At 44.3% G+C, this 26,298-nt stretch overlaps 7 non-coding genes across 7 annotated transcripts; 6 read left to right on the top strand and 1 right to left on the bottom strand.

Moving 5' to 3' along the window:
- The first annotated feature begins 12,712 nt into the window (after positions 1-12,712).
- trnal-aag (transfer RNA leucine (anticodon AAG)) lies at positions 12,713-12,794 on the top strand. The gene has a single exon. It is a non-coding gene; the product is annotated as a tRNA-Leu (tRNA).
- A 7,715-nt stretch (positions 12,795-20,509) lies between these two features.
- Positions 20,510-20,582, top strand: trnav-cac (transfer RNA valine (anticodon CAC)). Its single transcript has one exon. It is a non-coding gene; the product is annotated as a tRNA-Val (tRNA).
- Positions 20,583-21,944: 1,362 nt separating this feature from the next.
- Positions 21,945-22,017, top strand: trnaf-gaa (transfer RNA phenylalanine (anticodon GAA)). The gene has a single exon. It is a non-coding gene; the product is annotated as a tRNA-Phe (tRNA).
- A 109-nt stretch (positions 22,018-22,126) lies between these two features.
- trnav-aac (transfer RNA valine (anticodon AAC)) lies at positions 22,127-22,199 on the top strand. The gene has a single exon. It is a non-coding gene; the product is annotated as a tRNA-Val (tRNA).
- Positions 22,200-23,538: 1,339 nt separating this feature from the next.
- On the top strand, positions 23,539-23,611 carry trnav-cac (transfer RNA valine (anticodon CAC)). The gene has a single exon. It is a non-coding gene; the product is annotated as a tRNA-Val (tRNA).
- Positions 23,612-24,227: 616 nt separating this feature from the next.
- On the bottom strand, positions 24,228-24,299 carry trnad-guc (transfer RNA aspartic acid (anticodon GUC)). Its single transcript has one exon. It is a non-coding gene; the product is annotated as a tRNA-Asp (tRNA).
- Positions 24,300-25,493: 1,194 nt separating this feature from the next.
- Positions 25,494-25,566, top strand: trnav-aac (transfer RNA valine (anticodon AAC)). Its single transcript has one exon. It is a non-coding gene; the product is annotated as a tRNA-Val (tRNA).
- The last annotated feature ends 732 nt before the right edge of the window (positions 25,567-26,298 follow it).

Here is a 26,298-nt window from a genome sequence, read left to right as displayed (position 1 = left end):
TTCACCATGCTACTAATGGTTTCCCGGAGATTGCAAGGCAAGGCACTTTTGCCTCTGGACCCATCGAAATTTACAGACGTGGTCCACCCCCAGTAAATTTCAAAAGTCACAAGATTTCGAAACACGAGGGCGGCGTAGCGGTCGGCTCTTGCTTTCCCGTCTATGCCGATGCACTGCAAGTACAACCCCCCCTCCATCTCCTGAGTGATGGGTAGCAGTTGGACATCTGGGAGAATTATTCGTCCCACTGGCGTCTGTGAATTCCGCTGTGCTTCCTGGGGGGAGATAGACGGGGGGGACAGCATCAACCAATTCCCATGCGGTGGTGAACGGAGAGGCCGGGATGGAGTGTCCTGAGGCGGTGTGTGCTCTGCGGGGGGCAGAGCTTCCGCCAGGCATTGCAATCTGCGCGGCTGGGAGAGGCACTTTTCGGGAGACAGCTGCTCAACTGTTTGACTGCTGGAACATACTGTCTCCTTCCTCTCCATTTTCAGGAGTGTTTCTAGCCTCCCAGTCCTCCCCAGTAATGCATCGTACTGCTCCCGCTGCTGCCGAAATGTCTCCACACAGATGCTGCTTCTACAGGTTGGCACCCTGGCCAGTGGCCGAGAGCAGAGACCCACGGCCTGTGGCAAAATAACATAATTCATGTAAGAAATAAAGTCACACAGTAGTATTCATCAGTCGCGGAACAGAAGTCAAAATAAACTTTTCTTTTTTACTGTCCTGGTGGTAGATCATTTCGCCCGTGCCGTGTTTTCTTGAAGAACAGGCTACGAAGAAATAATTATAATTGAATTTAAAATTCAAAACGGCAATAATACCTTGTAATATACGCTGTAATCACGTATTTCAGATGAAGTCTGCTGTATTTGCTTACCCTTCGCTCTTTGGAAGCTGGGGCGGCAGAAGCACCCCGTCTCTTCCCGTAAAAGGTCTTGGTCTCCATACTGTACTGTGGTCGCTGTAGTGCAGGTTCGCAGTTTTTTTTTGTGATGGGAGCTCACCCAATCCCTTTGTGTATTTATGCTATATTCACATGTACGGCTAGAATGTTCATTGTCTTCCAATGAAAGGCGGGTGCCTCTTGCCGAAGTCGGGAGACATTAGAGGCTTGCCACACCCGGACTGTTAAACCAACGCATTAGCACGTCAAACCCCATTGAGGAGCCGGGCGCAATAATTGTTTTGTCCCTTGATTTACTGATCTGCATTAATCATGGAAATCGAGTTCCTGCTCTTTGCAGACGACCTGGTCCCGCTGTCGCCCACAGAACAGAGGCTGCGCCAGAACCTGGCGCTGCTGGAGCAGCACTGTCAGACCTGGGCGCCAACAGTCAATCTGGACAAGACCAGAGTTATGGTTTTCCAGAAAAAAAGCCAGACCTCAGGGAAACAGGTACAAATTCACACTTAACAACACATTAACACCTAACAACGGGAGCAGGGACGAATAAGGCCAGTACCCACTATTGTTAAACATACAGAAAAGAATATTAAAGTATTGAATATTAGTATTGGCTTTAGTATTAGCCATACAGAAAATTAAAGTGCCCCTTTTCCATTCAGCAGGTGCCTGAGCCGCTGTGTCTTATCTTCTGACAGTCACCGTTGTGAATGTCTGTAGAGTGTATCTTATTTTTAGTACTAAAATAAATACTTAGTACTTTAGTACTAAGTACTAAAATACTAGTACCGAGGGAGCGTCTGCATTTATAACTTCGTTTTTAAAATTAGTCAAGCAATATGAAGCATCTCCTTTTACTTTTAAGTCCCTTAAATACATTGACCACAGCTACTCACCACTTAAGATTGCTTTTTGATACCATCCTTACACAAAGCAGAAACTTTCCGATGACATACAGTACAAGTGGAAAGATTACAGATTTTAATCGTCTTTAATTTTGTTACGTTATACGTTTTAGGAACGTTTCATCTAAACAAACACCACAAAACTATTCTCGATTGTATTTCTGAATGTTATGTTACACCTACAGTAGTTCACTGCTTTAAATACATCGAATTAAGAAAGTTATGTGTAGGACTTTAGATCTTTTTTTCTGAAGCAAGGAAAATCTAATCATGTTTCTCTATAACAATAATAAAAAACTTTATTTTACATATCACCTTTAAAAGTGGCATCTCAAAGCAATACAGTAGATCGAAAAACAGTTAAAAGGGACCAAAGTAAATACCAGACAAACACAAACGCGTTTTTAATAAAATGCTTTTATTCATTCAGCAGAGAGTGAGAGGGACATCCAGCAGAGAGAGACACACACACCGGTTTCCATTGACAAAATTGTTTTTTTTCAATTCCTCTTGTCAAACAGGAATGTTTTGTTTGTGGACAGAGTGTTAGACCAGAGGAAAAGAGCGCCTCCTTCTACGAATGCATTTTGTTGATCCGATCACTAATTCTTTTCCAGTCGCACAAAGTAAGGGTTGTAAAGCGCGAAGTAAAGCGCTGATTCTTATGGAATGTGTTCCGCCGGGGATTCAAAAAAATTATTTGACAAAATTTGTTTTTTTTCAATTCCTCTTGTCTAACAGGAATGTTTTGTTTGTGGACAGATTGTCCACAAACGTGAGACTGTCTTTCTCAGACTTACATTCCCAAATGTCCCCCGCCCCGGTCAACAATCCTAGGAAGAACACGAAACAGCCTGTTAATAACATTTTTACAATTTTGTTCGGTCAGTTCTTCCTCCCAGAATTTATAGATTGCATTGATCAGTTCCTGCTTTGTGACGGGCTTAGCAGTTTTCCGAACGTAGTCTTTGAACGAATGCCAAACCATCTCTATCGGATTTAGATCTGGGGATTCGGCTGGAGTTTTCACACATTTCACTCCTTCTGCTCTGAGCCTCGCCCATGCTGCTGTGTGTTTCGGATCGTTGTCTTGAAAGAGACGGTGCCTTGATCCAAACTGCTCCCTGATATGTGGGGCAGCATGCTGTGGGACCACGACTTCCTCGAAGAATACACGGTCCATAATTCCTTCGAAAATAAGAAGTGGTCCCGGGCCTCTTCTAGATATACCCCCCAGACGTGAACCTTCAGTGGATGTTTGGGTTTTGGCTTGTCCACATATCTCCCCATTTTTGAAAACTGTTCCAGAGCCACTGTTGTTTCGTTGGTGAAAAGTACATACTGAAATGCCCCCCCCTGTTCAATCCATTGGAGCGCTTGCTTAAGTCTTTCCTCTTTGTTTTTTAGCCTTATCATGGGTCATGTGTTGGTTTTTCTGTATCTCCATCCAAGCCTCCTTTGTACTCTTCTTATCGATGTCGGGCTAATATTCGCACCGAGGTCAGCCCATAGCCGTCTTTGGACTTGCATCGCCGGTAGCTCATCATTTTCATCGGTCAGTTTGTTGATAGCTCGCACAATAAGACTTGAAAAAAAAGAGATCAGCAGTTAGCTTTAAAAATAATGTGCGTAGTTGTATTTACATGCAAGAAAGGTATTTTTAGAAATGTATTTACCTTTGAATCGTCCTCGGTTTAGATTCTCTTTGCCTCCTCTCCCCTTTATAATGCCGTCTCACTGTGCTTTCAGAAACGAAGATGTCCATCGAAGCCAACTGCTGTACAATGTCCCGTGTTGACTTCCCGTTTCTTTTCATCTTCATTATTTGGTGTGAGAGAGTCTTCGTGATTTTGGTCATTGTCCGTCTCCTTACCAAAGCGATACAGTGGTGCAGCTTGAATTCTGTACCTATATACTGTATGGTATGGTACAGATAAAACTTACACCATACCGATGAGCTAATGCCAGGGAAAGACACTCCTATTTTATTTAAAACACAATACGCCAGGAAATGTGTCTGATGCATTAGCAAGTTAAAACAATTGGGTTCGAAAACCTGGGTGTAACACCATTTCCTTTTTCTGATCACTCGCTTTCTGGATACACGTCTCACCTGTCCTGTTCTTTGTTTTCCTGGTTTGCTGATTATGCCTGCTGCGGTCCACTCCTACCCTCACACCTAAAGAATACCATTTTAAATTTCTTGGCACAGTTCATTAACCATTGTATGTGCTGTCTGTGCCCAAAATGCAATTTAAAAAAAGTCAAAAACCGCGCTCAAAATGCAATTTAGAGCTTTCTGGCAAGAGGAGACACCCAAATCAATGTAACATGCCACAGTTTGTGCATGAACAGGGTTATACTGCCTATTCCCTTTGATACCCGATTAAAAAAAAATAAAAAATAAAAATAAATATAAAAAAAAATAAAAAATGTTTTGAATCCCTGGTGGAACCGGGCATCCATATGAATCAAGTAACAGGTTTATTCCATGCTGAAAAAAAAAAGAAAAAGTTATAAATGCAGACGCTCCCTCGGTGCCGCGCCGGGTGTAAATATCAAAATATACATTCGTCCCGGGCAGAGGCCGAAGAGCACCCGGCTGGGGTGCGCGGGGAAGAGCAGGACAGGAGTGAAAGGCAGGGTTAAGGAAGGCGTACAGTCTGGGCAGGTATAGATTACACTTTTCTAAAACGTACTTGAAAAATAAAAACGATTACAACCTAATCCTTCCACGTTTGATCCCAAAATCCCAAGAGATATAAATCTAAATGAGTAGAAAGCTATGCTGAAAGTTTATTAAGATACTTAGAAGACAAAGATACTGTATCAATTTATGTTGCATTAGCCTGATTATGATAAAAAAACACATAATTAAACACACGTTTGCGATTTAAATCAAAACATGATTTAAATCAATATAAATGTTTATATTGTAACGCATACTGTCCAGCCTCCATTTCTCTATAAAAATTTACTCTATTACACACACACAATTGAAGCAGGAAGCAGAAGCAGGGACCGTTGTCAGAAGGGAAGAAGGTGACTATTCATTGTTATCAAAAATGACTTAGAATCGATCATGTTGTGATATTTTGAAATAAAAAAGTCAATTGATTGTCCATACTATCGCTATTCTATTTTTTCGAAGAAATGTTTGTTAAAAGAAAAGTCCAGCACCAGCTGGATTTGAACACACAACCCGTGAGTTGGTAATCGGGCACATAGACCAGTAGGCTATAAGGGAAGTCACATGAAGAGAGAGGCGAAACAGCCCTACGCAGCTCTGTCGCAGTACACGACTATAATCATATCGTTATTCAATTTTTTAGATACGCGATTCCATATTATATTAGCAGAAAAGCTTAAAACTACATCTTTTTCACACGCTATTTCACATGCTAGTTAAATACTTGGATGCTTAAAATCGTCAGGGAGAAATGGAATACCGGTGTGTATTTTTCCTTTAAAGTACCGATTCCTGGAATCTGACTGGCTGACACCCTTCTGAAGTGATTCCATAAAATCTGGTATACGGAAAAGAAAGCGTTGATACATACAAGTATCTTTTAATACAGTCTTTGCTGTGCTCTTGAGGATCCTTGTGATATTTTGAGCTCTAGTTGAATGATAAGTGTCGCATTTTAAATCATTTTCGTAGTTAGAAATTATGAAACGCCATGTTAAAAGCAAGGGAGTTTTTAAGCCCGTTGAAGTAAAACAAAATGCCTGACAAAGTATGGCTTGGACAGATTCCAAGTGCTTGTACAAATGTGCTAAAGAAATTATGCTTTGAGTATACAGCTTGTCCAAAGTCATTCATTATTAATATTATTAATAATATCTTCGGTAAAGGCTTTGATGCATATATATTTCTGATAAAGGTAGGTTGTGTACTTTTGTCCAACTGACCAATCTTGCTTTCATAAAATAGACCAACATTTTAATGACTGATGATTAATATGCTGTAATACACAGTTTAAAATTAAAAGCTCAAATGCTGTACATGAGAGGTTAAGCTCCCCCTGGCGGTTTTACAAGGTGACGCCGGATAGTTTCCGGCAATGACGTCAAATGACGCGATTAACCGCGTGATACTGCGTGACACCGCGACACGCCCACCGGGGTATGCCGCGAAATACCCCACCCATTTTGAATGGCTGCATCTGTACTCTTCTCTTTACCGCACGTATGGAGTTTGCGTGAGTGATGAGTAACGAGCTCGATCAGACCCAATCTACTGCTTTCATCCAAAACAGCCCTTTATTTGGCTTTAAACTCCACCTGTTACCCCTCACACTCAATGTTTTAGAAAAAGGGTTTTAATTTAAGCTTTGCCCAGCAGTGTTTGAGCAGAGAGAAGAAATAGAAGCGCCATTCGCGCCAGTTTAGCATAGTAACCACTAACTCCAATAATCCACTAATAATAATAATTATTATTATAAAAGCGAAAGAATCCCAGCTTCTGCATAAAAAAAACACAAAATTTAAATTTTAAAGTTTTTATTGATACACAAGCGATAACAACTTACACTATTAAGTTCTACATAAAATTAAATAAGATACAAAAGCAAAGAATAAAAACACTAGACAATTTTTGTGCAAGGCAAGAGGCATCACAAAAAAAGTTCCCAACATGACCTGCTGAAACATGACTTGTGATCCATCACCATTTGATTGCAACAAGCTTGGACCATAATGTAAACTTCCAGACCCTATCAGTCTCTTTCTCCCCAAATCTTCTCCGGTGGATCAAAATGTAGTCTCTCAAATAAGACAGCCTTCTGTATCACTGACAGAGGTGGAGTTTTTTCCATTCTATATACCAATGTAGTTCTAGTCTTCCATAAAGCTTCCCTTAGGCAACAGATGACCTGCCAGGCTTTTCTTTCTTCCGATTTCGATAGCTTCTCAAGTCCATATCCATAGAGCACTACCTGGGGGTCACTTATACCGCAAGCCAGAAAGCACCTTATCCAGCTGTTAGCCAATGTCCACACCTCTTTTGCGATGCCACAGTCCCACAGGACGTGCCGGATGGATTCTTCTTGTCCGCATCCTTCCACTGGACACCTTGAGGTCTTCCCCATGCCTCTCGAATACATCACAGCCCTCGTTGGTAAAACTTAATGTGCAATCAACCAGCACATGTCTCTGTGTCTGTTCAACAAAACCGTGTGGCCAACCCTTTTCCAAACATGGCTGGGATCCCCAGACACAAGGCCACGAATATGACATACTGCACCTCTACCCTGCACAACAAGTTCCAACCTTCTTGCACTTGTCAACACATCCAGGGCCTCATTTTCCAAATTCCATTCCCTTAAAAATTTCTTTATGATAAAATATGAATATGGGAGGTTAAAAGCAACAGGTGCTGTTAAAGGGACCTCTAAAACTTTAAATGTCCTTAAATAAAAACCACACAAAAAGCGAGACGTAAAGGATACTTTCCCCCTGTTCCCTACCGCTAAAGACAAATGTAATGATACTTATTTGTACATTAGGAAAGTGAACAGTTCAGGCATGCCTTTTCCACCCATTTACACCTTTTTTTCTACAACCACCCTCTTTACTCTCTCCCATTTTGACCCCACATTTTCCTCTTCACTCCAGTTTCCATATTGCATCAGCACACATTTATTTTTATTCAGCTTGGCCCCTGATGCGCCGCAAAACTGGGTTGTCACCTCCAAGCTATTTCTGAGAGAAGGTAATGGGGACTCCCCTCCACCACCACCAGTGTGCAGCATCCACCTGGATGATGTGATGGCAGCCATACTGCGCCAGAACGCTCACCACACATCAGCTTTCAGTGGGGAGGAGAGCAGAGTAATGTAGCCAATTCATAGAGGGGGATTATTAGGAGGCCGTGATTGGTAAGGGCTAATGGGAAATTTGGCCAGGACGCCGGGGTTACACCCCTACTCTTTTCGAGAAACGCCCTGGGATTTTTAATGACCACAGCGAGTCAGGACCTCGGTTTTAAGTCTCATCCGAAGGACGGCGCCTGTTTACAGTATAGTTTCCCCGTCACTATACTGGGGCATTAGGACCCACACAGACCACAGGGTGAGCACCCCCTGCTGGCCCCACTAACACCTCTTCCAGCAGCAACCTTGGTTTTTCCCAGGAGGTCTCCCATCCAGGTACTGACCAGGCTCACACCACATTAGAAAGATCCATCGGCTTCTGCCATTCAAACATTCTAATCAGGCCCACATCTTTTTTTCCTCCTCTATTTTCATCCAAAATTCTTCCAGTAACTTCACCGATTGAAACTAATGTCAAAACCAATTCCCTTCAGCAAAGTGATTAAGCATTTGACATCATTTGACTTTCTGTAACACCTTCCTTGAAAAGTCCAACCATGAAATATCACCAGAATGAGCCGAAACCTCACCACCCTTATACACCAAACGTGCGCAAAAGTAACAGCACATGCCGACTCTACAGGCCGCCATGGCCGTTACAAATGTGTCAAAAGCAAACTAAACCGAAACCGAAACCTCATCTGTGCACCAAACCCACCAAACCCACCAAACCCACCAAAACCCTATTCCCTTAATCTTACACTTATACAAAAACTCCACTCTCGACTTCTGGGTTCAACCCTTTACATCTCGAACACTGGTTAGAGACTCAGTGTGTCCCAGGCTCAGCGGTTATATAGGACAGGACTCGGCGAGCTGCAGGTGAAACTCGTTGTTCTGCGCTCCCCGTGCGGAATGCGTGTCTCCTCCCTCCAGACTCATCAAACCGCCTTCATACTCTACAGCGGGAAAAAAAAACTCCCTTTACTGTCTTCATACAGTACATCCCTCTTAAATCCCAGAAACACAGAAACTCCGGGGCGTTTCTATGAGTCAGTACTGGGTTTCTCTGTTCGAGGTTACAAGCAAAAACAATAAAAGTGCTGAAAGCAGGAAGTTATTTCTGCTCGTAGGCATAAACATGTAAAAATTAATTTTCTGATTCCTCAAACCTAATAAAATCCATGTAAGTCTCCTTTTCGTCCCCAATGCATATAACTGAATATAAACCAGTCAAGTTCAGCTACTTTTCTGATGTATATGAATACACTAGTTCTGGCGCAGCATTTTACAACAAAGATACTTAAGAACTTTTTTTTCATACGAGCTCTTGCCGTTTTTAAATTGAATATTTTTTTCATTTCGGTAAATCACACGAAACACCAGCAACACTCATTGTAAGCATCTGACCAATCACATTCCTGAATTTTAAACCCATTTAGTATTTACTTTTAACTTGTTTTATTTATTTTTTTAAATTTTACACACCTGTTTTAAGTATTCTTGCCATTTTTAGCATATTGTAAGTGGATTTTTTCAAACATTTTATTTTTTAAATCATATCAACCCATTGTAACTTCCCATTGATAATTCCTGAGCTTTATAACTGTGTATTATTTCTTTTTACCTTGTTTTATTTATTTATTTTTTATTTTACAGAGCTTTTTAATATATTGTGAGCATTTAAGTGTCATTTTAAAATAGGACGATCAATGCTCCTGACTTTTAAACCTGTATTTATTCTGACATTATTCTCTCCACCTGCAGATGAGGGAGGTATTTGATTTTAAATTTGTTGATTTGGGGGGAAAATGTACATTCATTTCCTTGTATGTATCATCAGTGGGAAACTTTTTTTGGATGAAATGCATTTTTGGATGAATTGCAATCTTTACTTCAAGGCCTTCATGCTGATATAGAAATGACGGGAGATTTAAATGACACATTTGATAAATCAGACAGGAACAGCATAACATCTAAAATGGCAGAACCCTCTAAAGTACTGAAAAAATTCCGGCACATTCATAATAAATACAATTTATTTAATTTAAAGCATAAAATTTGCTTTAAAAAGAAAACCACAATTTGTACGATATCATATTTCAATATCGACATTCAGATGGAGGATTTGAATATCATTGAAGAGTACATTGATTTTGGGACAATGTTTGCATCTGAATAATCCTTCCTCCTGGAAAGAAGGAAAAAAAAGTTTTTAGTCTCAGTCTTCAGGATCCCCCCCAAAAAACGTGCAAATTTGTTTCCGATGTACTGTACCGTTTTTTTAAATACGACCCTCTGAACATGGCACGAGAGAATACATTGTCAAATGGTAAATGCAATGTTTGCTATATTTCTAGGGCCCTCCCTCCTGATTTTAAAATCATCTCATATTTCTGACATCAAGGTGTGAGACACAATATAACAGACTGTCAAAATCCTGAACTTCAGGACATTTTATGATACCATTTTAAAAATATGACCCTCTGAGCATGGCATGTGAGAAAATGGCATGTGAGAATGCATTGGGAAAAGGTGAATGCAATTTCTGCTGAATTGCTATTGCCCTCCCTCCTGATTACAAACTCGTCTCACAATTCTGACACTGAGGTGTGAGACACAATGTAACAGACACTATTAAATTGTGAAGTACAAGAGATTATACTGTTACGTTTTTTTTAATATTGACCCTCTGGCATGTGAGGACTTGTAGTCAACAAAATAGCACACATTCTGCCAATTTGCTTTGTCCCTCCTTCCTCGTTACCAAAACATCTTAGTATACCGACACTAAGGTAAATGTCTCTAAATCCAGAAGTTAAGTTGTCAAAGTATATCGGAGTCAACCAATACTGATCAGGTTCTGCTGCTGCTGAGCCCGCAGCCTTCACCATAAGGTCCAATTCCCCAAGCCTGTACCCTTCAGAAATTGCAGTATAGAATGAAAAAAAACTCTAATAGATATCGGCCACTGTTGGTGATTTTCCTTTAAGAGAGATAGATAATACTTTATTAATCCCGTAGGGAAACTGACAAATGATTCTCCAGAAATTTTACGGAGTGTATCACTTTCACTGAGACCGAGGAGTGTTAAGCTGTACATGAGTCTTTGTGGCTCGGTTGTTAACAAAAAGGGTGGTGGTTTGAGCCTTCCCAGGGACGCTATGAGCCTTTTAATGTACACACCCGTCTCACTTTACCTCCACGGCCGGTCTTGTACCGCAATCAAATACAGAGCCCGCAGGGGGCAGTAGGCTCGCAAATATAGCTCACTGTGTATATAATGAAGAAGTGGAGGTTAGTTTCTCATCTGCATGTTGCAGAGCCTTATGCAACTCGCAACAACAGTTGGGGTTTGATCCCTGCACGGGCTATTAGTTGAAAGACCATTGTAAATGACGTGTAACAGATTTATCCAGCTGGCTTTTATGTTTCATACTAAATTGCTATCTTGAAACCAAAATAATTAGAAATATGGAACACAACTGTTGTTCCCCATGAAGGAAAGCTGTTTTACACTGACGTCACTCCTTTTTATTTAATCCAGATTTTAAAAACAACTCCGCCCTATCAAAGGAAAATGTTACACAAAAGTTGGAAAGCACACTCTGAATCCATCTGTATATTTGATTTCCGCAATCCGTTCAAGGCTGCCTATGTTAATCGTAAGTGTATAGATTAAACATTTAATATATTGTTCAGTTTAAATCAAAATGCTTTACTACTACAAGAGAGAAGTATAGTATGGAGGATGCGACAAATGTGTGATTTCTAGGAAGAAAACTACTTTTCTTTGCGTTCGAAATTAATTCGAAACAATTGACACACAAACCCTTTGTCTTTTTTAAAGAGATTATATCTTTAAACAGACAAATGTATAAAATGTGTTTTTTTTACCTAGAGATTTTGGACAGGGGCGATGTATTACTAGTAGAGGCTGCTGACTAACACTGTACTGTCTGGAGATCAGCTCCATTTGCAATAAAAAAACATGCGTAACAAAGCTGGAGAGCAGCTGAACTTGTGCTCAGTAGTCAGTATGGTGCTGAGGGTTCAATACTGGTGTTGTTGTATTAGCACAAGCTGCACAGGCTCTGAATCAGACCATTTCAATTAGTCTGATCAGTGCAGGACAAGTTTGCCCATGTCACCCAGCTCTGATTCAAGATCGAGTTGCATCTTCAACATTTTGTTTTTGTTTCTGATCATAATTTTCTTTAGTTATGATCGATATTGAATTTTTTCTAAGTAAAACAAAACTAATCAAACATGCAGGCAGATTTTTGAAAAGTATTAGGAGTTGACAGGGCACTCCTTCGGAATAGTCGTCAGAAAATGTGAGAAAAGGAAAGTTACGTAAACTCTCACACACAGCATTAAAGACTGGAATCTGGACATTAAAAAAACTAGCTGTCTCCCCGTCGGTAATCAAACCCCGGTTTCCCGCGTGACAGGCAGGGACACAAACAACTTTACTAACTAGGAGCGCTTGCTAGCTATTAGGAGGCATTTACTCTTAAATATGTTACTGTTTTGGTTTTCGACTTTAATTTTCCCGATACCAGTTTTTTTACAAAAGTAAAGGCACACGGCACATGTGTGGCACATCACGTCCGAGTTTAGTGACAACTACCTCAGAGATTGTAAGCTGGGTAGTTTCAGATCACTTTTTTTTAAAGGTTCAAGCAAACCCGAATACCTTTGTGTAATCGTTTTTCATAAAGTGTAATTGTATTATAGCATGTGCCCTTGATGGTTTTCTTGATACGTTATATGTGCTCTTGTTTGTATTGTATGTAGTTTTGTTGTTCAAATAAAACGTAAAAGACACAACTTTCCAGATGCGGCTGCTGTAAAAATAAAATGACATCAAGGGTGCTGTACGCAGAGGTCTGAAACCTGCTCCACAGAAGATCTTTATCCAGAGGTGTTAAAGAAGTCGAGATCTCGCCATGAGAGGGGAAGCATCTCAGAAAAAGCAGGTGCAGTCAGTTCCACGGTCATAACGCCACTAAGTCGGGCGACAAGAGCAAAACCCACCCGGCTTCCTCCAGGCAAGTAATGAGATAAAGAGACAGCATGCAGCGGGTAGTGTGGCCGAGTGGTCTAAGGCACTGGATTAAGGCTCCAGTCTCTTCAGGGGCGTGGGTTCAAATCCCACCGCTGCCAGGTGCTTCTGTCGAGACCCCCTTTCAGCTGGCTTCAGACGAAAGGGAGGGAACTGCTTTTTGGCAGTCTCTCGAGAAACTAAGCAAAGTGTTTAAAGATACTTTCTCAGCTTGACATCAAGGCACAAAACAAAAACCTTCTTGCGTCCTCTCAACCCAAAAGCGCTTTGCCACTTTTTGCGTTATGCAGGGAACGACGTCTGCCCAGATCACTTTTGTGTCAATGCAAATCGTAGTGTGCCCTCCGTTTTAATGTTGGCTGTGCTGGCGTGCTGCTTCTGTCTGTGAAACTTGAATGTTCTGCTTCTTCACAACAAATCGTCGGCGGGGGTTGAGCTTGTTAAATCTTTGCGCATAGCGCTCCTTTGGAAGTACTTTGTCCAAGTTCAAAAGCGATCGTGGGATTTACTTCATGCGTGCAAAAAGCATGCCTCGCACGACACCTCTACATACCCGACCACCACTGCATCACACAGCTGCCAGCGCACCTCACCGTGCCAGGCCACCACTGCATCATACAGCTGCCAGGGCACCTCACCGTGCCAAGCCACCACTGCATCATACAGCTGCCACCACTGCGTTACACATATTTCAGCGCCATATATTTCATGGATATTATGGAATATAATGGATGGATATCTTAGTTATCTTTCTAGTTCACAGGTTTGCATGCATAATTTAATTTTGAAAGCCACTGAGACATCAGGTACTACTGTTGTATTTATGAAAAAGAAACAAAACAAAAAACATACTAACAACTGTGCCATCCTACTCCTTAGTTAATACATTTTATTATTCATCAACAGTTAACATTGTTAGCAAAATATTTTGAATTATATTTAACCCTATTTTTTCTTTAGTTTTGTATTTAACTTATTATATGATAGTCAGACTTAATGTATATTTGAACAATGAAAATATATTTTTACAAGATTTTACATTAAGCACTTAAAATTAATATGGTTAATAATAGTAAACTGTAAAATGCTGTAACAAGATCGGTTAAACTGCAAAGAAAATGCTTTCAGAGAAAATGTTTCAGGTGTGAAGAACATAGATCTCCAATGCAATTTCAACCAAACCTGTTCCCACACACCCTGCCCCCACTACCATTAGAAAATACACAAACATTTTAGCGTTTCATTCTGAGCAGAAGACCTTCACACCTGAAGAGTGCTGGCTGTGACGAATTAAACCGGTTTTACAGGTTTCAATCACAGACCATGTGACATGGGAGTCAGGAAACTAACACACAGCGCCACTGGATTTGATAACGCTATAAAAACGCTATAAAATAATGTGACTTTAACAGAACAAGTTTACAGCACAGTACAAAAATAAATGCTGACCATGACTTTAGAAGCATAAATTGCCTTACACTCAATTTAAACACAAGCTGTCTTTAGCCCTCTAAGCTGGTTCATACAGAAATGTAGAGATCCAGGCTCAGAACACACAGCTTCATTAGCGAATACATATGCAGGACAACTAGAGAAGACGTTTTACAGAGGATGGATTTTTAGAAACATCCCATCAGTGACATCACTGAAGTCAACTCCTAGGTACTGTAACTGTAGTGTGGATAGTTTCACAAGAATCAGACAAAGGTTTAAGCATCACTTGTTCTAGATAAAACTGCAAAAAAAAAACAACAACCAATAATGTACTTCTTTGCGGCTCTGTTTGCCCAAATCATATATTCACAACGTGAAATCTAGAAAATAATATTACGTAACCAAAATCCGCAATATGGAAACAGAACCTGTGTAATTGTTGATAGATGATGTACTCGTAACATTTTTTCAAGATGAACTACAACATTTAAAAAATGACTTGTATGTACTTGATATCTCTAATCAATCCACAGGTCCCAGCACAAAACGAAACTAAAACACATACCGTTTCGCGCTTCTTATTAGTTGCTCAAAAAGTAATTTGACCGTATGAAATACATAATATAAACCTAGAAACATATACGTGAGCAGTACTTAAGCACTGTAGTATCGGTGTTAAGACATACCTTTCAAATACTGTAAATCAAGTTAAAAATATCTCAAGACCGATTCTGGTCATAATGAAACCATGTTTCGTGTATGTTTTCTTTTTCATCTTGAAATAACTCATTTCTAAATACCTTTTTCACTGTTAACATCTTGCAGCAACTCTGCAACAAAATATACACTCTGACAGTTCATCCTGCTACCAACATTAAATAAAACAAATCTTAAGATTTCTATATTTATGTCTTTATTTAGTGGTTTCATTAGTGACAAAGGCTAAACTTTCTTGGAAAAATGTATTTTATATGTTGCGGAAAAAACTGACTTGCTTTAACAAAATATGTTTACAAATCCTTTCACCTGGCATTTTCGAAGTTAGAAATTATGGAACGCTCTGTTAAAAGCAAGGGAGTTTTTATGTCCGTTGCAGTTCTTTTGCAACATGAATATAATTATATCGTTATTAATTTCTTGAGATACGCAATTCCATATTATATTTCCTTTTAATCAAATTCTAAAAGTATGCTTGTTGACTCCGGTATCGCGTTAGTTAAAGACTTCGAAGCTTACAATGTTTAGGAAGAAATGGAATAATGGTGTGTATTTTTTTCTTTAAAGTACGGAGACCAGCCATATACTGTCTGTTTATGTTCCAAAATTAATATCGTTTATGGCCTTCACACGCGTTACAGTATGCTCCTATTCTTTTTATGCTCAGAAGAGCCCACACACTCAGCTCTTAACCCCAGTGTGCAGAAAGGGTCAAAACGTGTTTCTCAGCAGAAATAAACATGTTTCTGCAAGTTTGGTCAACCCCATGTAAGTTATGGGGCAGTAACAGCACACTTTTCAAAACGTGTTTTTCAGCCCGAAATAAACGCGTTTTTTCAGACAACTGAATCCCCATGTAATAATATTTCCCTTCAGTGGTAAATTAGATATGAATATTCAATACTTAAATGGGCACAGTTAAGACATTAAATATACATATTCATACTGTATACAGTACAGTTTGCATACGGTAATATGTTTATGTTACGCGATTAAAAAATAAATAAATAAAAATGAAAAGTCCAGCACCAGCTGGATTTGAACACACAACCTGCCAGTTGGTAGTCACGCACCTAGACCAGTGGGCTACAAGACAGCTCGCATGAACCCGTAGGCGAAACAGCCCTACAGAGCCCTGTCGCAGTACATGGATATAATCATACCGTTATTAAATTCTTGAGATACGCGATTCCATATTATATTCCCTTTTAATCAAATTCTAAAAGTATGCTTGTTGACTCCGGTATCACGTTAGTTAAAGACTTCGAAGTTTACAATGTTTAGGGAGAAATGGAATACTGGTGTGTATTTTTTTCTTTAAAGTACCAAGACCAGCTATATACTGTATGTTTATGTTCCAAAATTAATATCGTTTATGGCCTTCACACGCGTTACAGTAAGCTCCTATTCTTTTTATGCTCAGCTACTAAGATTTCCCTTCAGTGGTAAAATTCAATATCTACAACGGGCACAGTAAAGACGTTTACAGTAAGTCTTTCTACGACAGACCAACGGACCACGAGTGCCCCTGTCGGTCAACCAATCACGCACCGCGGTATTTTGCGTCATCGCGCGTCACGATGCACGACGCTGTAGCCAATTACCTCCGGTACGTGTCTGTACCGCGCACTTTGAATGGCTGCATCTGTAAGGAGATTGGAAAATATAAGAGCGTCTGAAACTTATAAGTACAGTACAGGTGGACGTAAAAGTAGTTAGATAAACAGTTTTTGTATTTTTATACAATTAGTTGCAATAGTGGAAACAATTTGGATTTTTTCGAATGTCTCAAAACCAGACATGCTGAAACGCTGTAGGTTTAGAATCGAGACTGGGGAGAATAACGTCTTGTGAGAAGATCTGTTTACCTAACGATTAGATCCTGTAAATCCCTTGTAGCCTCCCTAAGTCTGTCCCAGTCCAGTGGATAAAAATGTATTGTTAATGGAGTGTTGGTTTCTCTGTTAGGGGATACTGGAGCACTACTGTCCTGCTTGTTTCACTCCTCTGTTCAACAGTGTGCTATAGAGTAATGTATATGGGGAGACGGCAGGAAGCCACAGGAGTATTGGGGCAGCAGGTTTTACTTGCCGAGTACCAGATTTTAATGGGTGGTTTTATCCCAGATCTATTGGGTTGGAATATTATGCATTACAAAGAATGACTATCCAGAACAGGGTATCACGTGGCTTCAACTGACTGTGATCACTCAGTATGTTGATGGTATTCTGAGTTCTTCCCCTGACGAGGAAACCCACAAGTCTGAGTTGCTTCAGCTTTAGAGTGTCTAATATTAAGCAGTTATAATAAGGCCCTTTTGTGTCGAGCATTGTGGAATTTTAACAGGGCCAGGGTGCAATGTTTTTACGGGGTGAGCACAACTTTTAACAGATCTGCTTAAGGGGGGAGTGCAGTACAAGGACAAGATTGCCTTGGTTCCAGCAGCAAAAGCCGCCTGTAATAATTTGAAACAAGCTCTCTTACAGGTGCTGAGACTGGGGTTTCCTCAGATGGATCAACCATTCCTTTATATGTAAGTGTGGACAAAGGGTTACTGTATATGTATATAATGTATGTATTTGTTGCATGTAGGCCACAATTCTGGATGGCTATGGAGAAATAGGATTCTCTCACAACGGCAGGGACTCCAGTTAAGAATACTGGGCTTGTCTCTGAACTGATTTGTAGTTTTACAGCTGCCGACAGAAGCAGCTTGAGTAAGGTGTAAATAACACAATAAATAAAGAATTCCAGTAACTCAAGGTAACAACCATGCAGATGCAGATGCCAGACGAGCGGCACTGGGAGAGCGGGAGTCTGAGACCCCTGTGAAACCTCTATTGGGGAAAGGGGAGAATTCAGGTTGAGGGCTTTAATAGATGTTTAATAGTGGTTAGAACAAATGTGTAAAAATGTGGGGTTGTATAATGATGGGATGTGGGCTGGCACATACCCAAGTGTATGACAAAGATGATCCCGTGGTACGGACTGCCCTTCCCCTTGGATACTGATCTAGGGGCATACTACACTGGGAAGGTGTGCCAGGCTGTAATTGCCTCACTAGGGGTAAGTTAGAAGTCACATTGCCCCCATCACCCACAGTCTGAAAGACCAACTAAGGAAATATCAACTGAAGGAACACCGTGGGTAGATGCTCTACCTGCAGTCCTGTGCGGTTTGCGGGCTGGAGCAAACAGAACTGTGAGACTGAGCCCATTTGAGATCATCACGGGCAGCCAAAGAAACTCCCTGGAGGCCAAGTTTGGCTAACGCACTGATGAATTAACTAACTCTCTATTAAAGTATTGTAGGTTTGTTAACTGAAGCAGTGCACAGGGCTCGTGAACAGGTGCCGGACGCTTGGGGACCTCCAGTAGAGGTGAGACACGACCGGATACCTGGCGAGTGGGTGTAGGTGAAGAAGAGATACCCTGCCAGACGTTGCAATCCTGCTGGGAGGGACCATATCAAGTGCCACCAACTACTGACTGTGCCATCTGAGTGACAGGATGAGATCGCTGGATCCGCGTATCGCACTTTCACCGACCCACGGCACCAGAGACTGAGTGAACAGAAAGAAGGATGTTGTTACCGTTTCTGTGTCTGATGTTTCCTAAGACCAACAGTGTGCTTGTTAGGCCTGAGGAGCATTTCTGGGGATATGGTATCAATACATTCCGGGTGTTGGCATATCTATAAGCCAAAAAATTATAATCGGAGTTGGGTCAGTATTGCTGTTCCAAGATCCTGACGATAGATCTCCACATGGCTGAGGTCTGCGTTTGGGTCCTGGAGTAGGACTTTATGTATTTGTAGGATTAGGGTTGTTTTATATGTATAATTGTAACTATCACTTGTACAAAAACATCAATAACATATTGTTGTAACTGTGGAACACACAATGTCATGGTAATGCATGCCTGTACATCTAAAAAGGAAAGATCTGCCCTGACATTGTATGTGTAAAAATAGGCAGTCCTGACGTATGCCATATTTTATAAGGGGGGAATGAAGTAAGAGATAAGATGTAAAAAGGGTTAACTTAAGTCAGTTCTGCCTGAAAATTAGACTTCTAAGCAACAGGGGTTTATGGCAGGAAAGGGGGTTAACTGATAAGGATTCCAGATGCGAACAAGGAACCCCCTGGGGGCATAATCTTAGACTGACCATTTGGCCAGGGCCTCTTAACTGGCCAAATACCATGACCCCACCCCTTACCATAACATTGAATGACGTCTGAAGCAGCAAGCAAGGACTATATAACCTAAAAGTTTGTACCGGCACATCGAACAATACTTCGGTTTTGTTGTTTCTTGCGGGAAACAAGACTTCGGCTTTATAGTTCCTTGCATGCAATAAACTCATCTGTTTTACTTCATCTTGGGATCAAGAACCTTATTCCTTCTGTTACAACAGTACCAAACGCACGTTTCTTCTGTAACCGGAGCCGATCATTTGCAATTCGGCTGTGCCGACAGACCAGGACGAGCTCTGTCGGCTCAAAAGCAGCGCAGGACCTGCAAGTACAACAGAAAGATTAGCATCCAGCGGGGGCCTCTTAGTGAGCCCAAGAGCTCATCAAGAATCGGCTCCAGCAACAGGGCTGGGCGCATTGTTCCATTTTCGGACCACTCTCGGTGTAAACAAGTCCCTCCTGGTCTCTGCTTGAATTGCACTTTCCTGCGTTTGCTTTGGTGTAAGTGGCTTCCCCTGCATGGGCGAATGTGAAGAAGATCCTTAGTAAGTCATTGAAGAAAACCGAGAAGAGGTCGAAGTGGCCTCTGTCGTTCATCAACGATCCAGTCAGGCAGTACTCCTCTGTAAAGCGCCGTTCGTTCACATCGATTGGCTTTTTCTTGCCTTCATTCGTGCAAGTAGTAAAAGCGGACGCCCCTATTCTGCCGTGACCCGGATTCAAACCGGGGTTGTTGCGGCCATAACGCAAAGTACTGACCACTATACGATCACAGCGAGTTACCGAGACACACGCGGCAGGGCGGAAAGGGCTGTGCTCTCTTCGTGTGACATAATTCGGAAAAGTCCTGACGTTGCATTTCAACTGAGCCCCAGTATACATCGACCCTTCGACACTCTGAGTGACAACTCTCTTGCGTGTTTTCTCATATTTATGTAGTTTCCTTGCATGATGCCGGGAACAGCATGGTTGTTCGCTGCCATATAGTAAGGCGGTTAGGGTTCCTGGTTTTCACCCAGGCGGTTCGACTCGGTTTTGCCTCCTGCTTTCCAAAAGATCAGCACCGTGTACGAAAGAGCCGCATTAAAACTACTCGAACGTGCAAAACGTGCGAGAAGAGGGGGCGCTTGTTTCCAACCGAAACTTCTCGCGTGTGAGACGAGCTGATCATCGCTGTGGGAGGGTTACTCTGGTAGACAGGGCTGACCTTCGGCAATAGGATTTATAGTCTCCAAGATGATATTTGCACTTTCTAGAGAGGCGATTTTCTCCACTTCAGTAGCCCGATTTCGTCGATTGCGTGGAGAGGGCTGTAGAATGTGGCGCCGCCTTTCCTGCTCCGTCCATGACAGGCGTGCTGGTCTCTGGAGAGAGAGCACGGTCCATCAGCGCACTCCAATAAAGGCACTGGAAGCAGCTGAATCACATTGGCGAAGCTCAGCACTGGGCCGCTGGACACGTCTTACCACCGTTTCCATAGTGTAGTGGTTATCATGTTCGCCTCACACGCGAAAGGTCCCCGGTTCGAAACCGGGCGGAAACAGACATCTTTTGTCGCCAGGCACAAAAGGGGATTGGGGATTCGTCGAGCGCTGTGATCGAACAGACCCACTCACCTCTTAGTGTGGCGGGATCTGCACAGTGCATGTCGCAGCGCTTCCTGCTTTCACTTCAATGTGCTTCCTGATGTCGAGTCGTGTGCCGTGCGGAGGCTCTGAAAGCGAGAGCAATGAAAAGGTGCACGACGCTGTGAAAGAAAACAGAGAAGTGAAAGGCAGTCATTTCTCTAAGGAGGTGAAAGAAGAGCTACTCTCCGTCGGGGAATCGAACCCCGGTCTCCCACATGACAGGCGGGGATACTTGCCACTATACTAACGAGGAACACATTACTCTCTCCAACCCCCGGCATCGTGTCCCGACCCAGCATGCTGGAAGCCGACGCGTGCTGTGATCCCTTTACGGAGCAGAAATGACAACCGAGGAGCCGAGAGATCATTTCAGCATTTCGCGTCTGAACGGAAAACACAAACGACCAACTCGGAATGACTTGCCTTTGACGCTTTTCAAAGCGTTCTTTGTGCACGACGACTGCGCCGCCTAGCAGATACAAATGGGTTGTACAACTTTGAACTAGCAAATGGAAGAGGGCTAAGCCCCCTCTCTTTTAGCCCAGGTTCGATCTGTCTCCCAGAATCACCAGGGCGCACACACACACACACCCGTGCCGTTGAAGTGCTCTGCTTCATTTCTAAGGGCAACTCAGCATTCACTCCTACCCCGAGTGCAGAAAAGACAGCATCCACAGCAACAACAGCTCAGGTCTCTGCACAGGAGCTAAGCTGCCCTCATCTCCTCTGCTCTGCGGCTCCTGCGGAGTGGAGTCCTGCATGGAGCCGTGTTTGCAGGCGGCGGCTCCCCGCACCCTGTCTGTGCGTCGTGTCCAAGAGCTCCTTGGAGGAAGAGAGAGCCCTCCCACTCGGGGGCTTTTCCACGGTCTGTGTGAGGAGGGGCGGGTGTGTCCAGTAGCTTATCGAGCGGAAGCCTGGGGCGGCGGAGAGCTGTGATCGTGCAGACCTTGAGGTGTCACCTCTTTGTCTGCTTTCCCGCCCCCCCTCCGCCCAAGCTCTGCTCCAAAGTAGCCCGGCAACCCCTCACACCTGCACGTGTCACAACCTAAGGTGCGGTCATGAGACACCCATGGGGTGTCGTTCTGTTCTTGCTAATTGTTTCCTGCCCGTCGCAGGCAGTAGTCCATGCGAGGAAGATTTGCTGGACAGAGCTCAGAGGGCGCAGCTGGGTGGCTTTCCTTCTGAGTGACGTTCCTGCAACACTCTCCCGCTACTCTTGGTGCGCTCATGCCACAACACAGGAAGGCTGGAGCAGGTGGCTGAGGTCTTTGCGCACCGCCGAAATAGCTCAGTTGGGAGAGCGTTAGACTGAAGATCTAAAGGTCCCTGGTTCGATCCCAGGTTTCGGCATTTTGTTTCATCGCGCCCTTTGTTCCTCTCTCCAGCGCCCCCTGCCTAAAGTGACGCGTCCCTTTCTCAGCCCGAAACGCAAGCGAGACACCAGCAGCAGTCCCTGCAGGTTTCCGTAGTGTAGCGGCTATCACGTTCGCCTAACACGCGAAAGGTCCCCGGTTCGAGACCGGGCGGAAACAGCCTCGTTTTGCACGCTCCTGTACTTCACAGAGGTCTTGAGCGACCGGTCATTTGTTCCCAATGTATTTCCGGTGCCTTCGTGCACTCTTGTACCAAACGCACGTTCCTTCTGTACGCGGAGCCGATCATTTGCAATTGGGCTGTGCCGACAGACCAGGACGAGCTCTGTCGGCTCAAAAGCAGCGCAGGACCTGCAAGAACAACAGAAAGATTAGCATCCAGCGGGGGCCTCTTAGTGAGCCCAAGAGCTCATCAAGAATCGGCTCCAGCAACAGGGCTGGGCGCATTGTTCCATTCTCCGCCCACTCTCGGTGTAAACAAGTCCCTCCTGGTCTCTGCTTGAAATGCACTTTCCTGCGTTTGCTTTGGTGTAACTGGCTTCCCCTGCATGGGCGAATGTGAAGAAGATCCTTAGTAAGTCATTGAAGAAAACCGAGAAGAGGTCGGAGTGGCCTCTGTCGTTCATGAACGATCAGTCAGGCAGTACTCCTCTGTAAAGCGGCGTTCGTTCACATCGATTGGCTTTTTTTTGCCTTCATTCGTGCGAGTAGTAAAAGCAGACGCCCCTATTCTGCCGTGACCCAGATTCGAACCGGGGTTGTTGCAGCCACAACGCAAAGTACTGACCACTATACGATCACAGCGAGTTACCGAGACACACGCGGCAGGGCGGAAAGGGCTGTGCTCTCTTCGTGTGACATAATTCGGAAAAGTCCTGACGTTGCATTTCAACTGAGCCCCAGTGTACATCGACCCTTCGACACTCTGAGTGACAACTCTCTTGCGTGTTTTCTCATATTTATGTAGTTTGCTTGCATGATGCCGGGAACAGCATGGTTGTTCGCTGCCATATAGTCTAGCGGTTAGGGTTCCTGGTTTTCACCCAGGCGGTTCGACTCGGTTTTGCCTCCTGCTTTCCAAAAGATCAGCACCGTGTACGAAAGAGCCGCATTAAAACTACTCGAACGTGCAAAACGTGCGAGAAGAGGGGGCGCTTGTTTCCAACCGAAACTTCTCGCGTGTGAGACGAGCTGATCATCGCTGTGGGAGGGTTACTCTGGTAGACAGGGCTGACCTTCGGCAATAGGATTTATAGTCTCCAAGATGATATTTGCACTTTCTGGAGAGGCGATTTTCTCCACTTCAGTAGCCCGATTTCGTCGATTGCGTGGAGAGGGCTGTAGAATGTGGCGCCGCCTTTCTTGCTCTGTCCATGACAGGCGTGCTGGTCTCTGGAGAGAGAGCACGGTCCATCAGTGCACTCCAATAAAGGCACTGGAAGCAGCTGAATCGCATTGGCGAAGCTCAGCACTGGGCCGCTGGGCACGTCTTACCATCGTTTCCATAGTGTAGTGGTTATCACGTTTGCCTCACATGCGAAAGGTCCCCGGTTCGAAACCGGGCGGAAACAGACATCTTTTGTCGCCAGGCACAAAAGGGGATTGGGGATTCGTCGAGCGCTGTGATCGAACAGACCCACTCACCTCTTAGTGTGGCGGGATCTGCACAGTGCATGTCACAGCGCATCCTGCTTTCACTTCAATGCGCGTCCTGATGTACCCCAGTCTCCCGCGTGACAGGTGGGGACAGGTGACAGGTCCTATACTAACGAGGAAGACATCGCTCTCTCCGACCCCCGGCATCTTGTCCCGACCCACCGTGCTGGAAGCCGACGCGTGCTGTGATTCCTTTACGGAGCAGAAATGACAACCGAGGAGCCGAGAGATCATTTCAGCATTTCGCGTCTGAACGGAAAACACAAATGACCAACTCGGAATGACTTGCCTTTGACGCTTCTCAAAGCGTTCTTTGTGCATCGAACAGACCCACTCACCTCTTAGTGTGGCGGGATCTGCACAGTGCATGTCGCAGCGCTTCCTGCTTTCACTTCAATGTGCTTCCTGATGTCGAGTCGACTGCCGTGCGGAGGCTCTGAAAGCGAGAGCAATGAAAAGGTGCACGACGCTGTGAAAGAAAACAGAGAAGTGAAAGGCAGTCATTTCTCTAAGGAGGTGAAAGAAAAGCTACTCCCCGTCGGGGAATCGAACCCCGGTCTCCCGCGTGACAGGCGGGGATACTTGCCACTATACTAACGAGGAAGACATCGCTCTCTCCAACCCCCGGCATCGTGTCCCGATCCAGCATGCTGGAAGCCGACGCGTGCTGTGATCCCTTTACGGAGCAGAAATGACAACCGAGGAGCCGAGAGATCATTTCAGCATTTCGCGTCTGAACGGAAAACACAAACGACCAACTCGGAATGACTTGCCTTTGACGCTTTTCAAAGCGTTCTTTGTGCACGATGACTGCGCCGCCTAGCAGATACAAATGGGTTGTACAACTTTGAACTAGCAAATGGAAGAGGGCTAAGCCCCCTCTCTTTTAGCCCAGGTTCGATCTGTCTCCCAGAATCACCAGGGCGCACACACACACACACCCGTGCCGTTGAAGTGCTCTGCTTCATTTCTAAGGGCAACTCAACATTCACTCCTACCCCGAGTGCAGAAAAGACAGCATCCACAGCAACAACAGCTCAGGTCTCTGCACAGGAGCTAAGCTGCCCTCATCTCCTCTGCTCTGCGGCTCCTGCGGAGTGGAGTCCTTCCTGGAGCCGTGTTTGCAGGCAGCGGCTCCCCGCACCCTGTCTGTGCGTCGTGTCCAAGAGCTCCTGGGAGGAAGAGAGAGCCCTCCCACTCGGGGGCTTTTCCACGGTCTGTGTGAGGAGGGGCGGGTGTGTCCAGTAGCTTATCGAGCGGAAGCCTGGGGCGGCGGAGAGCTGTGATCGTGCAGACCTTGAGGTGTCACCTCTTTGTCTGCTTTCCCGCCCCCCCTCCGCCCAAGCTCTGCTCCAAAGTAGCCTGGCAACCCCTCACACCTGCACGTGTCACAACCTAAGGTGCGGTCATGAGACACCCATGGGGTGTCGTTCTGTTCTTGCTAATTGTTTCCTGCCCGTCGCAGGCAGGAGTCCATGCGAGGAAGATGCGCTGGACAGAGCTCAGAGGGCGCAACTGGGTGGCTTTCCTTCTGAGTGACATTCCTGCAACACTCTCCCGCTACTCTTGGTGCGCTCATGCCACAACACAGGAAGGCTGGAGCAGGTGGCTGTGTGCTCTTTGCACCGCCGAAATAGCTCAGTTGGGAGAGCGTTAGACTGAAGGTCTAAAGATCCCGGGTTTCGGCATTTTGTTTCATCGCGCCCTTTGTTCCTCTCTCCAGCACCCCCTTCCTAAAGTGACGCGTCCCTTTCTCAGCCCGAAACGCAAGCGAGACACCAGCAGCAGTCCCTGCAGGTTTCCGTAGTGTAGCGGCTATCACGTTCGCCTAACACGCGAGAGGTCCCCGGTTCGAGACCGGGCGGAAACAGCCTCGTGTTGCACGCTCCTGTACTTCACAGAGGTCTTGAGCAACCGGTCATTTGTTCCCAATGTATTTCCGGTGCCTTCGTGCACTCTTGTACCAAACGCACGTTCCTTCTGTACGCGTAGCCGATCATTTGCAATTGGGCTGTGCCGGCAACCGGCGACCAGGACGAGCTCTGTCGGCTCAAAAGCAGCGCAGGACCTGCAAGAACAACAGAAAGATTAGCATCCAGCGGGGGCCTCTTAGTGAGCCCAAGAGCTCATCAAGAATCGGCTCCAGCAACAGGGCTGGGCGCATTGTTCCATTCTCCGCCCACTGTCGGTGTAAACAAGTCCCTCCTGGTCTCTGCTTGAAATGCACTTTCCTGCGTTTGCTTTGGTGTAACTGGCTTCCCCTGCATGGGCGAATGTGAAGAAGATCCTTAGTAAGTCATTGAAGAAAACCGAGAAGAGGTCGGAGTGGCCTCTGTCGTTCATCAACGATCCAGTCAGGCAGTACTCTTCTGTAAAGCGCCGTTCGTTCACATCGATTGGCTTTTTTTTTGCCTTCATTCGTGCAAGTAGTAAAAGCAGACACCCCTTTAGGGAGCCTGTCAGCACCCGGCGTTTTCACCTTCTGTAAGCTCTCCATAGCCTCTCAGCTCTTCTACTGTCAAATCCCCTTCAAGTACTTCCCTATCTTCTTCACTCAAAACGTTTTCTAGCTTTGAGGTAAAAAAATGAATTTCTTCATCCT

The sequence above is a fragment of the Lepisosteus oculatus genome, chromosome 14, assembly GCF_040954835.1.
Source record: "Lepisosteus oculatus isolate fLepOcu1 chromosome 14, fLepOcu1.hap2, whole genome shotgun sequence".
NCBI classification, from domain to species: Eukaryota; Metazoa; Chordata; class Actinopteri; order Semionotiformes; family Lepisosteidae; genus Lepisosteus; species Lepisosteus oculatus.
This window is presented reverse-complemented; position numbering and strand designations above follow the sequence as displayed.